This window comes from Carlito syrichta, unplaced genomic scaffold (assembly GCF_000164805.1).
Source record: "Carlito syrichta isolate Samal-C Ts95f unplaced genomic scaffold, Tarsius_syrichta-2.0.1 Scaffold302727, whole genome shotgun sequence".
NCBI lineage: Eukaryota > Metazoa > Chordata > Mammalia > Primates > Tarsiidae > Carlito > Carlito syrichta.
The window spans coordinates 79827-101596 of record NW_007246823.1 but is presented as its reverse complement, the minus strand read 5'-3'; the positions used below and the strand labels follow the sequence as shown (position 1 = coordinate 101596).

Sequence of the window (21770 nt, the reverse complement as noted above, 5' to 3'; positions counted from 1 at the left end):
GCAGTAGTGGGCATCTGTCAGGAGGTGGGTGTGTGATTGGCATTTGAGGGAAACTGCTAGGGGAGAGGAAGGCATACCTCATTAACAAGGGTACCTGCATAATCAGTGTTAATATACACAACCCTGAATTGTACTCCACATCTTTATAATAAATACAAACAAATAAATACATTTTTAAAAGATTAAAACCTAATCATCATTGCGGACTTCGGAGGTTCAGGTGAGAGGATACAAAGTACTACAACTTTGTGCATATTATGCTCATTTATGTCAATCTGAATGCTCTGCTTCAAACAGCATATGAATTAAAAATAACAATACAGAATCACTGATTCAGGGAGATCTTTTTACACTGAAGTTCAACAATCTTGTAATGTCAATACATGAGCCTGAAGCATTGTCTACCATTAAATGTGAACAAAAATTGATTTTTAATGTATTTTAAATGTTCTGGCTGCAGCTGTACTTATTGCCAAGGCAAATAAAAATTATGGCATGTTAAAAAAAAAAAAAAAAAAATGTCACTGTCTTTGGAAGATCAGATCCTTTAGAAAGAATAGTTTGTTAAAGTCCTCCCAAAGCGACACAGAGCAAAAAATTCCCTCCAAAAACAGAGTAGATATACTTTTCCCTATTCTTCCCACTAAGTATACCTAAACACACTGGACGTTAAATATGAAACAAACATTTAAGAAACTCTGAGCTGAGCACAGTGGCTCATGCCTGTAATCCCAGCACTTTGGGAGACTGAGGTGGGAGGACTACTTGAGCCCAGGAATTCGAGACCAGCCTGGGCAAAATAGTGAGACTTTGTCTCCACAAAAAAAAAAATAAAAAAAAGCCGGGCTCAGTGGCTCAGCCTGTAATCCCGTGCTTTGGGAGGCTGAGGTGAGTGGATTGCCTGAGCCTGCGGGTTCGAGACCCGCCTGGGCAAGTTGGCAAGACCTCATCTCTACAATAAATCAAAAAATTAGCCGGGCGTGGTAGCACGCGCCTGTAGTTCCAGCTATTTGGAAGGCTGAGGTGGAAGGATCGCTGGAGCCCAGCAGGTGGAGGCTGCGGTGGCCGGGAGCGGCCACTGCACTCCAGTCTGGGTGACAGAGTGAGACACCAACTCAAAAAAAAAAAAAAAAAAATCAAAAAAGTATCGGGGTATGACGGTATTCACCTGTAGTCCCAGCTGCTCAGGATGCTGAGGTGGAAGGCTCACCTGAGCCCAGAAGTCAGGGCTCCGGTGTGTCCTGATGGTGCCACTGCACTCCAGCATGGGAGACAGAGTGAGACCCTGCCTCAAAAAATAAAATAAGCCAGGCTCAGTGGCTCAGCCTGTAATCCCAGCGCTTAGGGAGATTGAGGTGAGTAGATTGCTTGAGCCCACAGGTTCGAGACCCACCCGGGCTACTTGGTGAGACCTCATCTCTACAATAAATAAAAAATTAGCCAGGTGTGGTAGTATGCACCTGTAGTTCCAGCTACTTGGTAGGCTGAGGCGGAAGGATCGCCGGAGCCAGCAGGTCGAGGCTGCAGTGGCTGGGAACGTGCCAATGCACTCCAGTCTGGGTGACGGAGTGAGACTCCAATTCAAAAAATAAAATAAAATAAAATAAAACTCTGAAAGACTTAAGAGTAATCAAAATCTTAGACACCAGAAAATAGAATGGTTGCCAGGGGCTGGGAGGAGGAGGCACAGGTAACTAAACATTAATGGGTACAGAGTTTCAATTTTACTGAAAATGGATGAAGGTGATAGTTGCATATTATGAACCTACTTAATTCCACTGTACTGTACACTTACATGGTTAAGATGGTAAATTTTACATTATGTGCAATTTACTATAATTAAAAATAAAAATAGCCGGTATGGTGGCTCACTCCTGTAATCCCAGCAGAGGGAAGTGGAGGTGAGAGGATTGCCTGAGCCCAGGGGTTCGAGACCAGCCTGGGCAACTCCGTGAGACTTCATCTCTGCAATAAAAATTAAAAAAAAATTAGCTGGGTATAGTGGCCTGCACCTGTAGTTCCAGTTACTTGGAAGGCTGAGGCAGAAGGATCGCCTGAGCCCAGCAGGTCAAGGCTGTGGTGGCTGTGAGCGTGCCACTATACTCCAGCCTGGGCAACAGAATGAGACTCTGACTCAAAAAACAAACAAACAAACAAACAAACAAAAAACTCTTAAAGGTAGAGAGAAGCAGGCAGCACTATCCCATATGTCCCAGACTTGGAGCTGAAGGACTAGGAAAGGGGCAGTCTAGCCAGACAGAAAACTTTTAGAAAACAAATTGCTTTACTCCAGGCAAACAACCCAGAAAATATCATGGCTCCATTCCCACCCATACCCGCACAGGCCAAGTGGGAAACCTAGACATCCACCCTCACAGGCGCAACTGCCCCCCAGGGTGGTATCAGAGAGGGCCTAGAGGGAGCAGAGAACTGAAACTTTCACCCCCACTGACTGGTGTAAGTAAAGGCCATGTGGGGAGCCTGGTCTTCCATCCCCACTCAGCACTAATAAAGCAAAGAAGCATCCCTCCTTCTCCCCACTGGGGTAGTGTTTGAGCCTACAGAGAGTCCGGGATTTCCCTACCAACCAGCAAGGCCATGCTTCCCCTACCCTAGTTTCAGGGGAACAGTTGGAACCGTAAGGAGGGCATTCCTACCCCTCCTGGTCAGGGAGGTATCAGTGGAGGCCTGGTGAAAAGCCAGAACTCCCACCTGACCTCTGACCAGCAGTAATGAGACCCCTCCCTCAGATGTCAATGAAGACTGAGAGGGGAACCTAGACTTCTACCCCCACCAGGCAGTAATGAGGCAGCAAACTCTCTTCCAGTCAGAGCACTTAGAGGAAACCAGTTGTATAATACCTCAAATGTCTGGGTTTCCATTTTAAAATTCTGATCTCAAACAAAATAAAATGCCAACACCAAGATGACAGGAAATTTGAAAAAGTTTTTAAAGAAGTAGTCATAAAAATACTTCAGTGAGCAATTATGAACATGCTTGAAAGATGAAAAGTACAACACGGCCCAGTGCAGTAGCTCACACTTATAATCCCAGCACTTTGGCAGGCTGAGGAAAACTGCCTGAGCCCACGGGTTGAGATTAGCCTGTGCAACTTGGTGAGACCTCATCTCTACAATAAATAAAAAAATTAGCCGGGCATGGTGATGCGTGCCTGTAATTACAGCTACTTGGAAGGCTGAGGTAGAAGGATCTCCGGAGCCCAGCAGGTCGAGGCTGCAGTGGCCTGGAGCGTGCCACTGTCCTCCAGCCTAGGTGACAGAGTGAAACTCCAACTCAAAAAAAAAAGTAGAACACCTCAGCAAAGAAACATAAAGTCTCAGTAAAGAAACAGAAGATATAAAGAAGAACCAAATGGAAAGTTGGGCACAGTGGCTCACACCCGCAATCCCAGCACTTTGAGAGGCGGAGGTGAGAGGACAGCCTGAGTCCAGGGGTTTGAGATTAGCCTGGGCAACTTAGTGAGACTTCATCTCTACAATAAAATTAAAAAGTTAGCCAGGAGTGGTGGTGCATGCCTGTGGTTCCAGCTACTTGGAAGGCTGAGGTGGAAGGATCGCCTGAGCCCAGAAGGTCAAGGTTGTGGTGACTGTGAGTGTGTCACTGCACTCCAGCCTGGGCAACAGAGTGAGACTCTGACTCAAAAAAAAAAAAAGAAAGTCAGGCTCGGTGGCTCAGCCTGTAATCCCGCGCCTTTGGGAGGCTGAGGTGAGTGGATTGCCTGAGGCCACGAGTTCGAGACCCTTCGAGACCCGCCTGGGCAGCGAGACCTCATCTCTACAATAAATCAAAAAATCAGCTGGGCGTGGTAGCGCATGCCTGTAATTCCGGCTACTCAGAAGGCTGAGGCGGAAGGATCGCCGGAGCCCAGCAGGTCGAGGTCGTGGTGGCCGGTAGCGGCCACTGCACTCCAGTGTGGGCGACAGAGTGAGACTCCAACTCAAAAAAAAAAAAAAAGGATAGGTATATAACCGATAATCATGAGCAAACAGGATGACTACTCTAATACTAGGTAGTAGAGAGCAAAGCAAAGCAAATTACCAGAGACAGAGATGTGCATTACACAATGATAAAACAGTCAATATACCAAGAAGACATAGAAATCCTAAATAAGTATGTACCAAAGCAAAGAGCTATGAAGTATGTGAAGCAAAAACTAATAGAACTGAAAGGAGATGTAAACAAATCAACAATTATAGCTGGAGACGTTAACACCTCTCATTTTCTCAACAATGGATACAACAGCTAGACAGAAAATAATCAATCATATAAGAGAACTCAACAACACTGCTAAAGAAAATAAACGAATTGACAATTATATAACACTCTACCCAATGACAACCAAATATACATTCTTTCAAAATGACCATGGGACATACACCAAAATAAATGACATCCTGGATCAGAAAGCAAATTTTAATACATTGAAAAAATAATTGAACTTGTATAGTTTGTGTTCTCTGACCACAATGAAATAATCAGAAATTAATCACAGAAAGGTAATAAATTTTCCAAATACTTGCTAACTAAACTTCTAAATAGTCCATGGGTCAAATAAATCTCAAGGAAAATTTTTTTAAAAAATATTACACCAATTAAAATGACAACATATCAAAATTTGTAGGATACAACTAAATCAGTACCAAGGGAAAAATTTACAGTACTAAATTCACACATTAGAATAGAGAAAAAATAAAAGTCTCAAATCATCATCTAAGTTCAGAATACCAAAGAAGAACAATATCAAAAAAGAACAAAACAAACCCCAAATAAGCAGAAGTTAGAATATGACTAATATAATAAATAAAACTGAAAAATGAAAATCTGCTGGGCATTAGTGGCTGACGCCTGAAATCCCAGCACTTTGGGAGGCCAAGGCAGAAGGATTGCTTGAGACCAGGAATTCGAGACCAGCTTGGGCAACAAAGTGAGACTCTGTCTCTACAAAAAAATAGAAAAATTAGGCAGATACGCTGGTGCATGCCTGTAGTTCCAACTAGACAGGAGGCTGCAGTAAGCCAAGACTGTGTCATTGCCCTATATCCTAGGCAACAGAGTGAAACCCTGTTTCAAAAGAAAAAACAAAAAGCAATAATCAAAGAGCCGATTGTTTGAAAAGATCCATAAAATTAACAAATCTCCAGCAAGATGGAAAAGAAAAAATAGAGAAGAAAAAAATAGAGAAGATACAAATTACTAATATCAGCAATAAAACAGGAAAGACCAACCTAGGCAATTTGGAGAGACCTCATCTCTACAATAAATCAAGAAAAATTAGCTGGGCGTGATGATGCATGCCTGTAGTTTCATTTCAGGTCAAGGCTGTGGTGGCTATGAGAGTACCACTGCACCCCAGCCTGGACAACAGTGTGAGACTCCAGATCAAAACCAAAAACAGGAAAAATTGCTACAGACTCTGCAGATAACAAAATGATAAGTGAATACTACAAATAACTCTAATACAAAAATTTGATAACAGAGGAAATGGATTAAATTCTCAGAGAACATAAACTATCATATAAAGTGAATTTGTAATGTTTAACGCCCCCCTCCAAAAAAAAAAAAACAACCTCCAGGCTCAGATGGTTTCACTATAGAATTACACCAAATGCTTAAAGAGGAATTAACACGGATTCTACATAATCTCTTCTAGAAACTAGAAGAGAACGTGATACTTCCCAATGTATTTTCTATTAAGCTGCCCTGATATCAAAAACAGACAAAAATAGTACAGAAAAAGAAGACTATAGATCAATATTCTTCATGACTATAAATGTAAAACAATTCTTTTTTTTGGAGTTGGAGTCTCACTCTGTCACCCAGACTGGAGTGCAGTGGCCACTCCCGGCCACCGCAGGCTCGCCTGCTGAGCTCTGGGGATCCTTCCGCCTCAGCCTTCCAAGTAGCTGGAATTACAGGCATGCGCTACCACGCCCGGCTGATTTTTTGATTTATTGTAGAGATGAGGTCTCGCTGCCCAGGAGGGTCTCGAACCCGCGGGCTCAGGCAATCCACTCACCTCAGCCTCCCAAAGGCGCAGGATTACAGGCTGAGCCACCGAGCCTGGCTGTAAAACAATTCTTAATGAAATATCAGCATATACAATTGAGCAATATATTAAAAGAATTACATGCCATAACCAGGTGTAATTTATTTCATGGATAGAAAGTTGGTTAAATATCTAAAAATCCGCCATCCACCATATTAGCAGACTAAAGACAAAAAAAAAATCATTCAACAAAATTCAATACCCATTCATGGCCCCAGAAAACAAAAACAAAAACAAAATTCTCTAAAAAAGGAGGAAGAAAGAGAACTTCTTCAACTTGATAAAGGAGAAAGGAGCTCGCTCTCGCTCTCTCTCTCTCTCTCTCTCTCTCTCTCTCTATATATATATATATATATATATATAAAATGACTGAGAACAAGATAAGGATATCTGCTTTCCCCATTCTTTTTTTTTTTTTTTGAGTTGAAGTCTCACTCTGTCACCCAGACTGGAGTGCAGTGGCCGCTCCCGGTCACTGAAGCCTTGACCTGCTGGGCTCCAGCGATCCTTCCACCTCAGCCTTCCAAGTAGCTGGAACTACAGGTGCGCGTTACCACGCCTGGCTAATTTTTGATTTATTGTAGAGATGAGGTCTCGCCAAGTTGCCCAGGTGGGTCTCGAACCCACGGGTTCAGGCAAACCACTCACCTCAGCCTCCCAAAGTGCTGGGATTACAGGCTGAGCCACCAAGCCCGGCTTGCTTTCCCCATTCTTACTCAACACAGTGATAAAAGTTCTAGCCAATGCAATAAAGCAAGAAAAATAAAACACATCTGAAAGGAAAGTTCAGAAAAGAAAATATAAAATTGTTGTTGTTTGTAGATATGATTATCTACACAGAAAATCCTAAGGAATCTACAAAAAATCTGCTTATAATAAATACATGATTTCATTAAAGTCACAAGATACAAGATAAATCTATAAAAATTACTGTATTTCTCTATACTAATCAATGAATAGATAGACATCAAAATTTAAAATGTAATATCATTGACAATCACTCAAAATAGTAAAATACTATGTAATAGTGAAAAGCATATAACAGAGCTTGAATTCTAAAACCTACAAGCTGGGCATGGTGGCTTATGCCTGTAATCCCAGAATTTTGCGAAGCAGAGGTGAGAGGTTCAGCCTGGGAACTTGGCAAGACCTTGTCTCTACAATAACTAAAACAAAAATTAGCCAGACGCAGTGGTGCGTGCCTACAGTTCCAGCTACCTGGAAGGCTGAGGAGGAAGACTTGTCTGAGCCCAGCAGGTTGAGGCTGTGGTAGCTGTGAGCATGCCACTCTGCTCTAGCCTGGATGACAAAGTGAGATTCCAACTCAAAAACAAACAAACAAAAAAACTACAAAACACTGATGGAGGAAATGAAAGAAAATACAAATGAATGGAGAGACATACTGTGTTTATAAACTGGAAATCTCAAACCTAGTAAAGATATCAATTCTCTCCAAATTGATATACAGATTGTAGCATAATAAAATGTCTACATCTGGCCTTTGTCCCTGATTCCAGGCACAGAGTTCCACAAACGTGTTAAAATTCTAACATGTTCAATATCTTCCACTGGGTAAGAAGCAAAGGACCCGACATCTGTATTACCCTACACACATAATCCTCCAGCTCTTTCACCTACAGTCTTCTCTAATCCTGTGAATTGTCTCCAGTTCATGAGTGAGGACTCTGAGGCTCACAGGTGCTAAGTGACTTACTCAGCTCTACTGAAGAGGGTTGTAGTGTTGAAGAGCCAAGGGTGAAGGAGGGGCACTGGGTGATAAGCCAGGGAGGGCCACTGGGTGATGCCAAGATGGTCTCAGTCCACTTCACAACCCAGGTGCAACCTGCCCTGAGGAGTATTCTCAGACCTGTCTTAAGAGTACTCTTGGGAAGAAATATCCCAGCCCAGATCTCCCATGGCAATAACCTGCCTATAAGATGTTTAGACCAGCCGGGCTTGGTGGCTCAGCCCGTAATCCCAGTGCTTTGGGAGGCTGAGATGAGTGGATTACCTGAGTCCGAGGGTTCAAGATCTGCCTGGGCAACTTGGTGAGACCTCATCTCTATAATAAATAAAAAATTAGCCAGGCGTGGTAGCATGCACCTGTAGTTCTAGCTATTTGTAAGGCTGAGGCAGAAGGATCACTGGAGCCCAGCAGGTTGAGGCTGCAGTGGCCAGAAGCGTGGCACTGCACTCCAGTCTGGGCGACAGAGTGAGACTCCAACTCAAAAAAAAAAAAAAAGGTGTTTAGACCTCGTACATATGAGACTGAAACTGCATATAACCTACAACTCAGCATTTTCACCCTTAAAGACTCACATACATCCTCAGAGAGACGAGGCCTCAACCAAGTTGCCCAGGCTGGTCTCAAACCTCTGGTCTGGGGTAATCCTCTCGCCTCCACCTTCCAAAGTGCTGGGATGACAGGCGTGAGCCACCATGCCTGGCCATATCTTGGTTCTTGTGAATAGTGATGCAATAAACATGGAAATGCAGATATATCTTCAATACACTGATTTCCTTTTCTTTGGACATATTCCGAACACAGTGGTGAGATTGCAAGATCATATGGTGGTTCTATCTGTAGTTTTCTGAAAGGCCTCCAGACTGTTCTCCACAGTGGCTGCACAGTTTACATTTCCACCAATAGTTTATGAGTTCCCTTTTCTCTGCATCCTCATCAACATTTGCTTTTGTTGTTGTTGTTTAATAATAATCATCCTAACTGGTGTTAGATGATACTTCACTGTAGCTCCCTGATGATTAGTGATGCTGAGTATTTTTTCATATATTTGCTAGCCATTTGTAAGACTTCTTTTGAAAAATGTCTGTTCAGATACTTTGCCCATTTTTTAATCAGATTGTTTTTTTGCTGTTGAGATGTTTGACTCACCTTCTACAGATGTTTCAGTCACCTTCTAGATAAAACTCAGCTGACATGAGACTGTCCTTTCAGCACCTTTCTGCTTGGAATGCAAAGGAAATGCCCAGAGGCAAAGCAGCCATTTTGAAACAATGAATTCTAAAACTGTACACCAAAGATGACAGAGTAAAGAGCCAGGTCCATGTCTCTATCATGAAACCACAGTCCCAATCTCAGCCTGGTTGCCCTCAGACAGTTTGTTATAAGAAAAATACCCACCTTTTGGTTAAGCCACTGAAGTAAGGTTTTCTGTTACACGCAACCCTTAACTGACGTGTTGCAAAACAACACTACAGAGCAGGGGTGCCCAGCCCCCAAGTCACAGACCAGTTCCGGTCTTAGGAAGTGGGCTGTACAACAGGAGGCCAGAGAAGCTTCATCTGTATTTACAGTCACTCGCATCACTCACATTACCACCTGAGCTCCGCCTTCTGTCAGATCAGCAATGGCATTAGATTCTCATAGGAGCTTGAACCCTATTGTGAACTGCGCATGTGAGGGATCTAGATTGCACACTCCATATGAGAAACTAATGCCTGATGATCTGAGGGGGGAGCTAAGGAGGTGATGCTGGCACTGGGGAGCAGCTGCAAATACAGCTTAACATTAGCAGTGAGACTTGACTGCACAGAGACCGTAACAAATCAATTGCTTGCAGACTAATATCAAAACCCTATCAGTGAGTGGCAAGTGAGTTGATGTACTTCAATTGTACAGCCGCATCTGCTGGCTGGCTTTAAGTCTGCATCTGATACTTATTTTATTTATTTTTATATTGTATTTTAAAGATGTGGGGTACAAATCAGGGTTAGGTACATATATGGTCATCATATAGGTAAAAATTGGGCCTCCCTTTGGTCCCCACTTAGCCTGGTTTGAGATCGAGTACCCTTATTGATATTGTGTGCCACACCTTCCCCACCAGCGTCTTGCTACTGCCAATTGCTTTCTTATAGTATTATGATAAGTGTTCAGGGTCCACTTATGAGTGAGGACATGTGCTCAGATCTTTGTTTCTATGACAGACCGATACTTATTTTAGTCTGCATGTGGTCCGCTCATTATTTTATTTACCACTTACACCGAAACCTCTTTTTTAAAATGATGAGTTGTATACTTATTTCATTACATATTGCAATGTAATAAGAATAGAAATAAAGGGCACATTAAATGTTATGCAATTAAAACACCTCAAAACCATCCCCCACTCCCAGTCCATGGAAAAATTGTCTTCCATAAAACCGGTCCCTGATGTCAAAAGAGTTGGGGACTGCTGCTCTAGAGTGTGACCAGTGCAATCATGTGTGGTCTAGGCTAAAGAGAGGTGCAAGAATTAAGACACCCAATGTGGGATAGTAGTTTTCTCTGGGAAAGGCCTCACTGATGAGATCGGAAAGGGCAATGATGGGGGACTTCAACTGTATTGCTAATGTCTGACTTCTCATGATGAGTGGCTGAGTGCTGAGTATACAGGTAAGTGTTATTACCTGTTACATTTTTCTGAGTATCCTAAATATTTTATAACAAGATTTGAGCATAAAGAGTAGGCAAGAAAGAAAAAATGTAATGATAGAGAAAGTTAGGCCTCTCTGTTTGTTGCTTGGCTCACTTGATAGCTGCACCTTCCTTCTACCTGCAGGTCCTAAAATCATAAGGGCACTTGGCTTAAGGAATCATCAAGCTCACAGTTCTCATTCTGGTCCAAGAATTGCCACCTTCCTTGGATAAGCATAACTAGCTTCTTTCAGACATACTGGATCAGTGGAGCGTAATGAGAGATGTGGCATGGAATGGTCTAGACACACACAGGGTAAGGCTGCACCCTAAAGATAGGGTCCACAGACCTTGAGTGGGGGCCTGAGCATCTATCTACATTTTGAAAAAAGCTTCCGGTCAGGCTCGGTGGCTCAGCCTGTAATCCCAGCTCTTTGGGAGGCCGAGGTGAGTGGACTGCCTGAGCCTGCGGGTTCGAGACCTGCCCGGGCAACTTGGTGAGACCTCATCTCTACAATAAATCAAAAAAAATTAGCCGGGCATGGTAGCGCATGCCTGTAGTTCCATCTACTTGGAAGGCTGAGGCAGAAGGATTGCCAGAGCCCAGCAGGTCGAGGCTGTGGTGGCCGGGAGCATGCCACTGCACTCTAGTCTGGGAGATGGAGCGAGACTCCAACTCAAAAAAAAAAAAAGAGAAAGAAAAAGTTTCCTAGGTGGTTCTAAAGCACACCGCCTGTTGAGAAACCCTGTCATGAATAGTTGACTTTCTTCTTATCCTCTCAGTCAAAATACTTAGGATATTGCATTCTACAATGACTATCACAAAATATTTTTTCAATTTCCGAATATAAAATTACATCATATGATTGAATAAATAGATTTTTTAAAATATCATAATTTGCCCTACCATAAAGATTGTGCTGTTCGTCTTGGAGGGACATGGCCCACTCCATCCACCCCAGAAAGACTTACTTCACCCCCTGTAGACGAAAAGATGCCAAGCTCTGTAAAATATTTTAGGATGGTTTATTCAAGCTAAATATGAGTGACCTGGCATGTGACACATATGCTCACCATGGTTGAATTGTAGATTGGTCATATCATATAAATTTTAGGAAGACAGAAGTTACAAGAAACCATAAATTAATACATGTGAGATTTACTCTGGTTCCATTCAGGGAGGCAGGACATTGCCAAGCAGGAGTCCATAGGCTATAGGTGGATTCAAAGGTTTTTTGAATGACAATTAGCATAGAGTTATCTAAGGAATTCTGAAAGCAGTAAAGGAAATAGGCAGTTTGAGGAACAAGGAAGGACAAGTTTCTTAATGTGTAGATTAAGCTTTATGGGTGTAGCAGACTTAAGAGAAACAAGGAAGGACAAGTTTCTTAATGTGTAGATTAAGCTTTATGGGTGTAGCAGACTTAAGAGAAAATACGTAATTGTATTAGGTGCCAGCTAGCATCACAGGATCATAAAATACTTTGATTTTTCCTTTTTTTATCTGCCAGAGCCTGGCTGGAGAGTAAATCACATTGGAAATTTAGAACTGGGTGCAAACTTTGGGGACTAAAGCAGGAGAATTGCTTAAGCCCAGGAGTTTGGGACCAGACTGGGCAACTTAGCAAGACCACATCTCTACCAAAAAAAAAAAATTCAAAAAATTAGCTGGGTGTAGTGGTGCACACCTGTAGTCCCAGCTACTTGGGAGACTGAGGTGAAAGGATCGCCTGAGCTCAGGAGGTTGAGGCTGTGGTGAGCGGTGATCATGCTACTGTACTCCAGCCTGGGTAACAGAGTGAGACCCTGACTCAAAAATAAAAATAAACATTAGGAATTTGGCAAAGTAAAGCAAAACAGTCAGAGTTTAGTCATCACCGCTGCTTCTCAGAACCCAAGTGTCTGTGCTCCCAGCAGATTTGACAGGAAGAGGTCATAAGTGCTTGGGACTAGCCGGGCTCCGTGGCTCAGCCTGTAATCCCGCGCCTTTGGGAGGCTGAGGTGAGTGGATTGCCTGAGTCTGCGGGTTCGAGACCCGCTTGGGCAGCAAGACCTCATCTCTACAATAAATCAAAAAATCAGCCGGGCATGGTAGCGCATGCCTGTAATTCCGGCTACTTGGAAGGCTGAGGCGGAAGGATCGCCAGAGCCCAGCAGGTCGAGGTTGCGGTGGCCGGGAGCGGTCACTGCACTCCAGTCAGGGCGACAGAGTGAGACTCCAACTCAAAAAAAAACAAAAACAAACAAACAAACAAAAATAAGTGCTTGGGAGTCTTGGTATTCTCTGGAAACGTACCTCTGTGTCTCCAGACTACTCTACTGCCTCAGAGAGAGCTGGAAGGTGAAATTTATGAGGGCACTGATGGCCCAGGTGACTGGGGACAGCAACTGGCCCACAATAGGGAAGCCACTGGCATGACTCGTGTTTTAGGAAACACTACACAGCGTCTGTCCCCATTTCTAGGCTGATGTCTAAGGACGTTCACACCCAGAGTCACATGCAGGGCTGGTGGGTCAAACGCCTGCTAAGGCACTATGCTCAGAGTGTCTCAAGAGGTGTCCCTACCCGCCTCTCCGCTTCAGTTGGATCTGTTTCTGCCCAGAAGGAACCCAGAATCATCTATCTGCTCTCTCGTTGGAAAAACAGGGATTTGGCAATTCAGAAAGATGAGACGCCACATCCCAGGTGTCTCTTCAGGTTCTCATCAAAACTGGGATGAGAACTTACACCTTTGAACTCCCAAAGTGGCTATTTTTTATTTTTAACTAATGGTAAATCCAAAAAGCTTACTTTTTTTTCTTTGCCACAAAACTTTCAAAGAACATTGTTTTCATCAACAAATCTTCAAATCATGTGCCAGAATCATAAAAAGCTAAAAGGCTGGCTTTACTTCCTGTGTGGAGGCAGTTTGCCATTAACTGTAGCAAGTGGAAAACCGGCTTCTAGATCCTGGCAATGCTTTGGAGTCCATGAATATTTATCCATCTCACGGAGAACTCCCTAGGTGGTGCAGGGACAGAAAACTACTTTTGGCAAGTCTGCCCCGAAATTCTAATATTCTCCACGAAGACAGTGTGCTTTTACTGGTGAAACTGATCATTTTCAAAACTGTAATGAAGCCAGTCCACTAATGGTAGTTTTAACAAGGAGGCCCTAAGGCTTAAAAGAGCAAAACAATCCCTTCTCAAAAGTAAACAAGGCTTTCCTTTGTGTATTTAATGAGAGGCCAGACCACAGCTAAGACAAGTTCTAAGATGTTTACTGTCTCTGAATGCTGAGGTAACCAGAGCCCCGAAGAAAAGAGAGAGCTGCCAAAGGGGTGGGGGGAGAGCGGTGGCCCAAGCCTATAATCCCAGCACTTTGGGAGGCCCAGGCAAGAGGATTTCCTGAGCTCAGGGGTTCAAGACCAGCCTGGGCAACTTGGTGAGACCTCATCTCTACAATAAATCAAAAAAATAAGCTGGACGTGGTAGCGCACACCTGTAGTTCCAGCTACTTGGAAGGCTGAGGCGGAAGGATCGCCTAAGTCCAGCAGGTTGAGGCTGCGGTGGCCATGAGCATGCCACGGCACTCCAGTCTGGGGGACAGAGAGAGACTCTGACTCAAAAAAAAAGGAGGGGGGATCTGTAAGAAAGCTAAGTCAGGAGGATGGACCCTCTCACCAAGGAAGCTAGGGTGGGCACTAACCCTGTGGCAATCAGATCTTGCTTTGAAGCAACCCACTATCTAAAAAGCACTGACTGAATACAAGGAGAAACACAAAAGCATAAAATATGCTGATGCAAAAATCTGCACACTGAACTTACAAAATGCAATGGGCTTTCTCCAAGCATAAATCTCTCAAATGTGCTTAGCTTTTGGTGTAAAACTTCTCGTGTATGACCTTTGTCCCAATATTCTCTCTCTTTCTCCCTCTCTGCTCCTTCTCCCACCCAGCACCCCCCAAGAATCATGGAAAATCCATTTATCATTGCGTCAAAGGGAAGCACTTGGGAGTTGACAAAATAGGCAAAAAAAGACGAAATAAAATGCTTTAGAATTGAGCATGGGTTTAGAATTGAGACATCACCACCCTTTCTTCCTTTATCACTTTAAAACACCGGGACCTAAGGAGGTGACCTGGACATGGCAGCCCAGGCTTCACACATGGGCCATGTCCCTGGATTTTGCTGTCTGGTGAGGGACCAGAGAGAACGGAAATGTCATAGCTCCCCAAAAAAGCAGGGCTGTGCAAATGCAAGGTCTCACAAAACCTTCCCCACTGTGGTTAAGAATCTCCTACCAGCCGGGCTCGGTGGCTCAGCCTGTAATCCCGCACCTCCGGGAGGCTGAGGTGAATGGATTGCCTGAACCCGTGGGTTCAAGACCCGCCTTGGCAACTTGGCAAGACCTCATCTCCATAATAAATCAAAAATGAGCCAGGCGTGGTAGCGTGCGCCTGTAGTTCCAGCTACTTGGAAGGCTGAGGTGGAAGGATTGCCGGAGCCCAGTAGGTCGAGGCGGCGGTGGCCAGGAGTGGCCACTGCACTCCAGTTTGGGCGACAGAGTGAGACTGCAACTCAAAAAAAAAAAAAAAAGAATCTCCTACCTAGTTTGACAGTCATGGTTCAGACAAAGAAAATTCAGGCCGGGCACAGCGGCTCATGCCTATGATTTCAGCATTTTGGGAGGCGGAGGCTGGAAGATTACTTGAGCCCATGGGTTCAAGACCAGCCTGGGCAACATGGTGAGACCTCATCTCTACAATAAATAAAAAAATTAGCCAGGCATGGTGGCACATGCCTGTAGCTCCAGCTACTTAAAACACTGAGGCAGAAGGATCGCCTGAGCCCAGCAGGTCGAGGCTGCGGTGGCCGTGAGCATGACACTGTACTGCGGCCTGGGCAACAGAGTGAGACTACGACTCAAAAAAAAAAAAAACAAAAAAACAAACCCAAGCTTAAGAAGGAGAATGTGCCAGGCTAGAAGGTGGGTACTCTCAAGCATTCTTGTTTCCAAAAGGGGCTGTAGATCCCAATGGTATTCTCCACCCTCGCCAGGCTGCATTTTCAGCATTTCAGCTGGAGACAGGAGGGCGGGAGCACAGAGGGGTAAAGAAAGGGAATAGTTTTATCTCCAGTCAGGGGTTACCCAACGACTAGAGTGCCAGAGGCAGTAATTGGGACTTCTCCCCAGTGGTTCTGCGGGCTCCACCCACCCATACCACCAAGCAGGAAGCCTTAGGAGTCAGGAGAGCGCTTGAGGCTCACGGCCCTTGCCATTGCTTACAAGACCACCCTGCACACACATGCTCATGTACATACACAGAATTTACTCTAATAACCAAAGCCTCATCTTCTCTATGCCTCATCCACTTCATTTGGAAAACCTAGTCTGAGTTGGTAAAAAGCAAAGGTATTTTCTGAATGTTCACACTGAAAAACCCTAAAACAAAACAAATACAAAAACAAAGTAAAAGCCACACCCACTCTGGAACAGAACTATATGAGAAAAGCTGAGCAGGAATTAGACTTCATTTTTATATCTTCCTGAGAGGCACATGACAGGAAGCTATTCCTGTATTATGTCAAGTTTGAACTCTGCAAGCGAGGTTTGGGGGCAGGGAGAGTAGGACACTGGCAGGCAGAGCAGGTCCTGCTTCATTGGAGACCTACTTGGCCCTGGGTGGGTTGTTAGCAGAACTACTAGGAAACAGAATCCTAAAGAGCCACAGCAAAAGACTTCAGCACTCAAAGACACCCCCTGTCCCTTTACCAAAGCATTATGAACAATGGAGGGTGGAACACAATTCTGCCTTTATATTTCAAGGCATCATTTAGGATACAGTGCATTACATTGAGAAAAGGACCAGCATGGTGGCTCATGCCTATAATCCCAGCAGTTTGCGAACCCAAGGCAGGAGGACTGCTTGAGGCCAGGAGTTTTAGACCAGCCTGGGTAACATAGCAAGTCCCCATCTATACAAAAAAAAAAAAAAGAACATTCCCCATGTCGTTCCAGACTCCCATTGACCCTAAAAGGGAAAGCGCTGTGTCAGAGAGGTGGAAGAAATGACCCAGAGATCATGGACAAGACATGGGCTTTACTTAGGACATTACTTACAGGGACGATGGTCTAGGAGCAGCTGGCTGGACAGGAAGAAATGCTTCCGATTATAAAAGGCCCACGGGTTATACAGCATTTTACATAAACGGAGTGCAGGGTTAAGCATGAACAGGGTCGAGTTTCTAGTATGCAGGAGCAGTGTGAGAAAGTGATTATACATATGTCCCCATGTTCACAAAATGGTGGTGAATTCTCTCTGGGGGTCGGATTTTTAGTATTATAATGAACTAAAGGTGAACCGAAGGTAACCAAAGTTTATGGGCCTTGATCTAGGCATGCTGGATCTGGTCTGAACCATCCTGGGGTGGGGTGGTGTTGACTGCCTCAAGGAAGGGCGCGTGAGAAGATTCACTCTGCATAGCCACAAGACATGGTCAGCACTTCACCCATAGCCTCAGCATGACCTACATGCTGCAATCAAGAAGTTGATTTTTCATGTTTTTATTTTTATTTATTTTTGAGTTGGAGTCTCACTCTGTCACCCAGGCTGGAGTACAGTGGCACGATCGTGGTCACACCAGCGTCAACCCACTGGGCTCAAGTGATCCTTCCGCCTCAGGCTTCCAAGTAGTTGGAACTACATACAGGCACACGCTACCATGCCCGGCTAATTTTTTTATTTACTGTAGAGATAAGATCTTGCCAAGTTGTCCAGACTGGTCTCGAACCCGTGAGCTCAGGCAATTCTCTGGACTCAGCTTCCCAAAGGGCTGGGATTACCGGCTTGAGCCACTGCGCCCGGCCGAAAAATCAACTTCTGACTTTTTTTGTCCTTGTTGGCAATAGCTAGAAGAATGTAAATTATGTTTGGGATTAATGTGACCCAAAAGTCTATCTTCTTTCAATTTACTAACTTCTCCAGCAATAAGATCACTTTGACATCACAGCAAAATAAACGATTGTTTTCTGTCAATCCAGCCCCAAGCATGAGCATGTGGGAACTCCAGCAATCTGTTTCTGGAAAAGTCAGTGGGAAGAGAGAAGGGTGAGGAGCCCTTGGTGAGATGTATGGAGGCCTGCTTCCTTCATTCCATCCACAGGTCCTCACTGAGCATGTGAATGGGCTGCATACTGTGCCAGCAGTGAGCAGGACAGCAGCCCTGCCATCCTTGCAGTGAGGGGACAGCGGAGGAAAAGGAGTAAAGAATAAAGAGGGACCCCTCAGGTAGTGATAAGTGTTATCGGAAAATTGAATGTTCTGGAGAGTGGGGGACGTATGTGTGACTTTGGGGATGGGTGTGAGGGAAGACTTCTCAAGGAGAACATCTGCGCTAAAACCCCAATGACAGGAAGAAGGCAGCAGGCGGAGATGGGGAAGCAGATCCAGTCAGAAGGAACAGCGACGGCAAAGGGTGTGGAATCCCAGAAAGAAGACACAGGTGGCTGAAGAGGAGAGTGACTGGAAATGAGTCAAAGAGGGAGGGAGGCCCTGTGAGTCTTTGTAAACTCAGGCAAAGAATGGATAGCCATTGGAGGATTTTCAACAAAGGGAAAACACAACCAGATTTGTTTCCAAAATCTCATTCTGGCTATTATGTGGGAAATGGCTGTTTCTCATGTGCGTTCAAGGTCCTGGTTCAGCTTTGATACCTGGAAGCCTGTGCCTGGTACACCTCTCTCTTCCTTACCAACGCTGACTAGTAACTCATTGGCCCTTGTCCCAGAATTATCTGGAAATTATTTTTAGAAATGAGATTTACTGCCGGGCTCGGTGGCTCAGCCTGTAATCCTGCGCCTTTGGGAGGTTGAGGTGAGTGGATTGCCTGAGCCCACGGGTTTGAGACCCGTCTGGGCAGGTGAGACCTCATCTCTACAATAAATCAAAAAAAATTAGCCAGGCATGGTGGCGCGCGCCTGTAGTTCCAGCTACTTGGAAGGCTGAGGCGGAAGGATTGCTGAAGTCCAGCAGATCGAGGCTGCAGTGGCCGGGAGCAGCCACTGCACTCCAGTCTGGGCGATAGAGTGAGACTCCAACTCAAAAAAAAAAAAAAAAAAAAAGAGATTTACCAACTGGGTAACATAGCAAGACCACATCCCTACCAAAAAATAAAAATAAACACATATGCGCACACGCCAAGTATGGTGTTATAGTGTCGTGTGCCTGTAGTCCAGTTACTTGGGAGGTTGAAGATCATTTGAGCCCAGGAAATCAGGGCTGCAATAAGCCATGATCGCACAGCCTAGGTGATATAGTGAAACCCTGTCTGTAAAACTAAATAAATGAATAAATGGTCAGAAAACCTTTTAATAAAAGTATTAGGCCAGGTGCGGTGGCTCACACCTGTAATCCCAGCACTTTGTGAGGCTGAGGCAAGAGGACTGCTTGAGCCCAGGCAGTTGAGACCAGCCTGGGCAACTTGGCAAGACCTCGTTTCTACAATAAATCAAAAAATTGAGCCGGGCATGGTGGTACACGCCTGTAGTTCCTGCTACTTGGAAGGATCGCCTGAGCCCAGCAGGTTGAAGCTGCGGTGGCAATGAGCATGCCACTGCACTCCAGCCTAGGTGACAGAGAGATTCCAACTCAAAATAAGTAAAAGTATTTATTTTTAAAATCTGCATCATTTACTTCTAAAAAAGCATTTAAAGCCATGGTAATAAAGCCCATAGGCAACAAATGTTTACAATACTGAGTTACAGGTTACAGTATCAGTTTGGGAGACAAATATTGCCATTAAAGGATTATAAAAGGCCAGTTTACTCTAAGAGTTGAGTTTGGCTACACACACAGCCACATGGTGAGTTAAGTTCTCAAAATGTGTTTATATTTATCCACGTTTATTATTTCTCCTGCTCCATCCTCTCCCGGGCCCTCCAGAGAGCCACTATGTGCTTCATTTTGCTGCTCAATGGCACCCCCATCAGAGCCTGAGCAGAAAGGAAGGACTGGAAAGCCTCGAAAAGCTCCTGGTTCAGCAGTTCCAGTGCTGTGAGAATGTCTGTGAGTTGGTATTTGTGTATGGTGGGGGTTGGGGGAGAATTCCTGGATTAAAGTGATGCTTAAATTCTTAATTTAATTATCCATTCCTCTGCACATCTTCAGTGTAGAATCTACACGTACATTCTCTCTCTCTCTCTCTCTCTCTCTCTCTGTCTCTGTCTCTGTTTTTGTCTGTCTCTGTCTCTTGTGTGGCCAGCGAACCACTCAGACCCACAATAAGCAATATGATAATCTTAAAACTAGACAAAGAGTCTAATCTCCATTTTAAATCTCTTCCTCCAGGACTCTTTCTTCTGCTCTAATTCTGCCAGTGAGAATCGCGCAGTCTTTAAGCTCTTTACAATGTAGGTTGTAAGTAACACCATCAGACAGCTCACAGGTAAGGTTCAAAACAGATAGCAAAGGCAGAAGAAAAAACGAGAAACTTTTTATTCTTCCTGCTGGGTGAATTTTAAAAGGCCTTTTACGATTACCTGATTAAAGTTGATTGACAGCTACAAAAGTTTTTTTTATTACAGTTCTTAAAAAATTTAGGAAAACAAAAACACCCCATATTTTAAATAACTTACACAGAAACTATTGTTCCCATTGCTTTCCCCATACTTTTCACCACATCCACTACCTTCAAAACTACTTATGGCCAGCCCTCATTGACACCAAAATATAACAGATTTGCAGCTGACTATGAAAAATGAACGAGTCTGGCAGAAACGCTGAGGAATTTTCGAGGGTTTGGGGAAGGCATCAGAGAACAGACTGCTTTAGTTCTTTGCTTGGTTTGGGCTCCTGATGTTTGTTTCAAATTGCAATGTTGCCCCAAATTATAAATCGCTTACATAATTTAATGTGCAAAAAGCGGGTGCATTGTTTGAAGAATCTGTCATTTGAGCAAATGAGTTCTCAAAGGAAAGCACGTATAGACACTATAAATGGAATCTGCCAGGCATTCCTAAAAAATTTTTTTTACTATAATAGGTGAAAACTAGTCAGGCACATTTAGGAGCAACAGAGACAAAATTTACAGGCTGAATGGAAATAGAAACCTAAGAAAAAATACCTGAGCTGTGTGAATTTAGCATTCCTTAGTTTTTTCCTGTTTCTTTTTCTTCCACATAAAGCCTGGAGAATTTCTTCCAGCTTCCTCAAGAATTGCATCAGCGATCAAACTTGAAATCTGTTAATCACGCGCCCCCCAAACAAGCCGTTGATGCAGAATGGAACCTGCCTCCCTTGCCAGAGTCTTACATAAAATGGGCTGAATCGAGATAAACCTAAACGCTGCCGAGCACCTTGGGTGCTGTCCTGCCTTAACAGGGGCGAAAAGAATGCGCTTCCTTTTCCAGGCCCTCCCAGGACGTCCCCGCAAAGGGATGCTAACAGTGCCATAAGGCCCGTTGGGAGCAGCGGGACCGCGGTTCCTCCTCGGCCGGACGCCGCCCCGGGACTGAACCCCAGCGCCTGAGGTCTGGGGGTTCGCCCCGCACCGGTCCCTCGGGAGACGGGACCTGTGTCCCCCCGAATCCCCTCCAGAGCGGGGCCGGGCCATGCAACCCTGTCTAGAGGAAAGTTCCCGGCGCATTCCAGACCAGACCTGCTGCCGACGTTTCCCTCGGCCGAAAACTTGGGGATTTACAGAGCGCCGGGCCACACTGGAGCTCCCGCTCTGCGGTGAAGGAGCCCCCAGAGTCCACCCGCAACCGGATCTACCGCCACGCGCGCCCACCACCCAGCCCGGGTGCCCTGGGGACGGTCGAGCGACCACCATCAGCGGATGGGGTGGGGGTTCGCCTGCGCCCTATTCCCGGGCACCGCTGGGGGTGGGGTCGGGGGATGTTTGCAAAGTCGCCCGGCAGCCGGGCGCGCCCGCGTCGGCGTGCGCCCTCCCGAGCCCCCGAGCCCCCGAGCCCCTCCTGGCCCGGCTGGGCACGCTCACCTCCACTCAAGAGCACGGGCAGGAAGAGCCCCAGCAGCGGCGGCAGCGCAGCCGGCCCCATCCCGGGGCCGGGAAACTCTCCGGACCCGCTCACCGAGGGACGCCGCGAACCTGCCCAGTCGCGGGCGGAGCGCGCCAGAGAAGCGCCCCAGTCCCGGCGGCCAGGGCCGTGAGCACCGCAGTGGCCGAGCCGCGGCGCCGACAGGAGGCGCCCGGGGCTGAAAGGGGCGGGCCGGGGGCCCGTCCGGGTGGGAGGGGGCGGGAGGAGGGCCGGAGAGGAGGGGCGTAAGGGGGAAAGGGTGGGGG

The 21770-nt window shown here is 45.4% G+C and overlaps 1 protein-coding gene across 1 annotated transcript in view; it reads right to left on the bottom strand.

Moving 5' to 3' along the window:
* The window catches only part of MERTK (MER proto-oncogene, tyrosine kinase), a 127374-nt gene extending 105853 nt beyond the window's left edge, over positions 1 to 21521 (bottom strand). Inside the window, exon 1 of the mRNA XM_008057096.2 lies at positions 21465 to 21521. The gene's annotated coding sequence lies outside the window, so the exon portion shown is untranslated. The remainder of the gene's footprint in view (positions 1 to 21464) is intronic.
* Between the last annotated feature and the right edge of the window lie 249 nt (positions 21522 to 21770).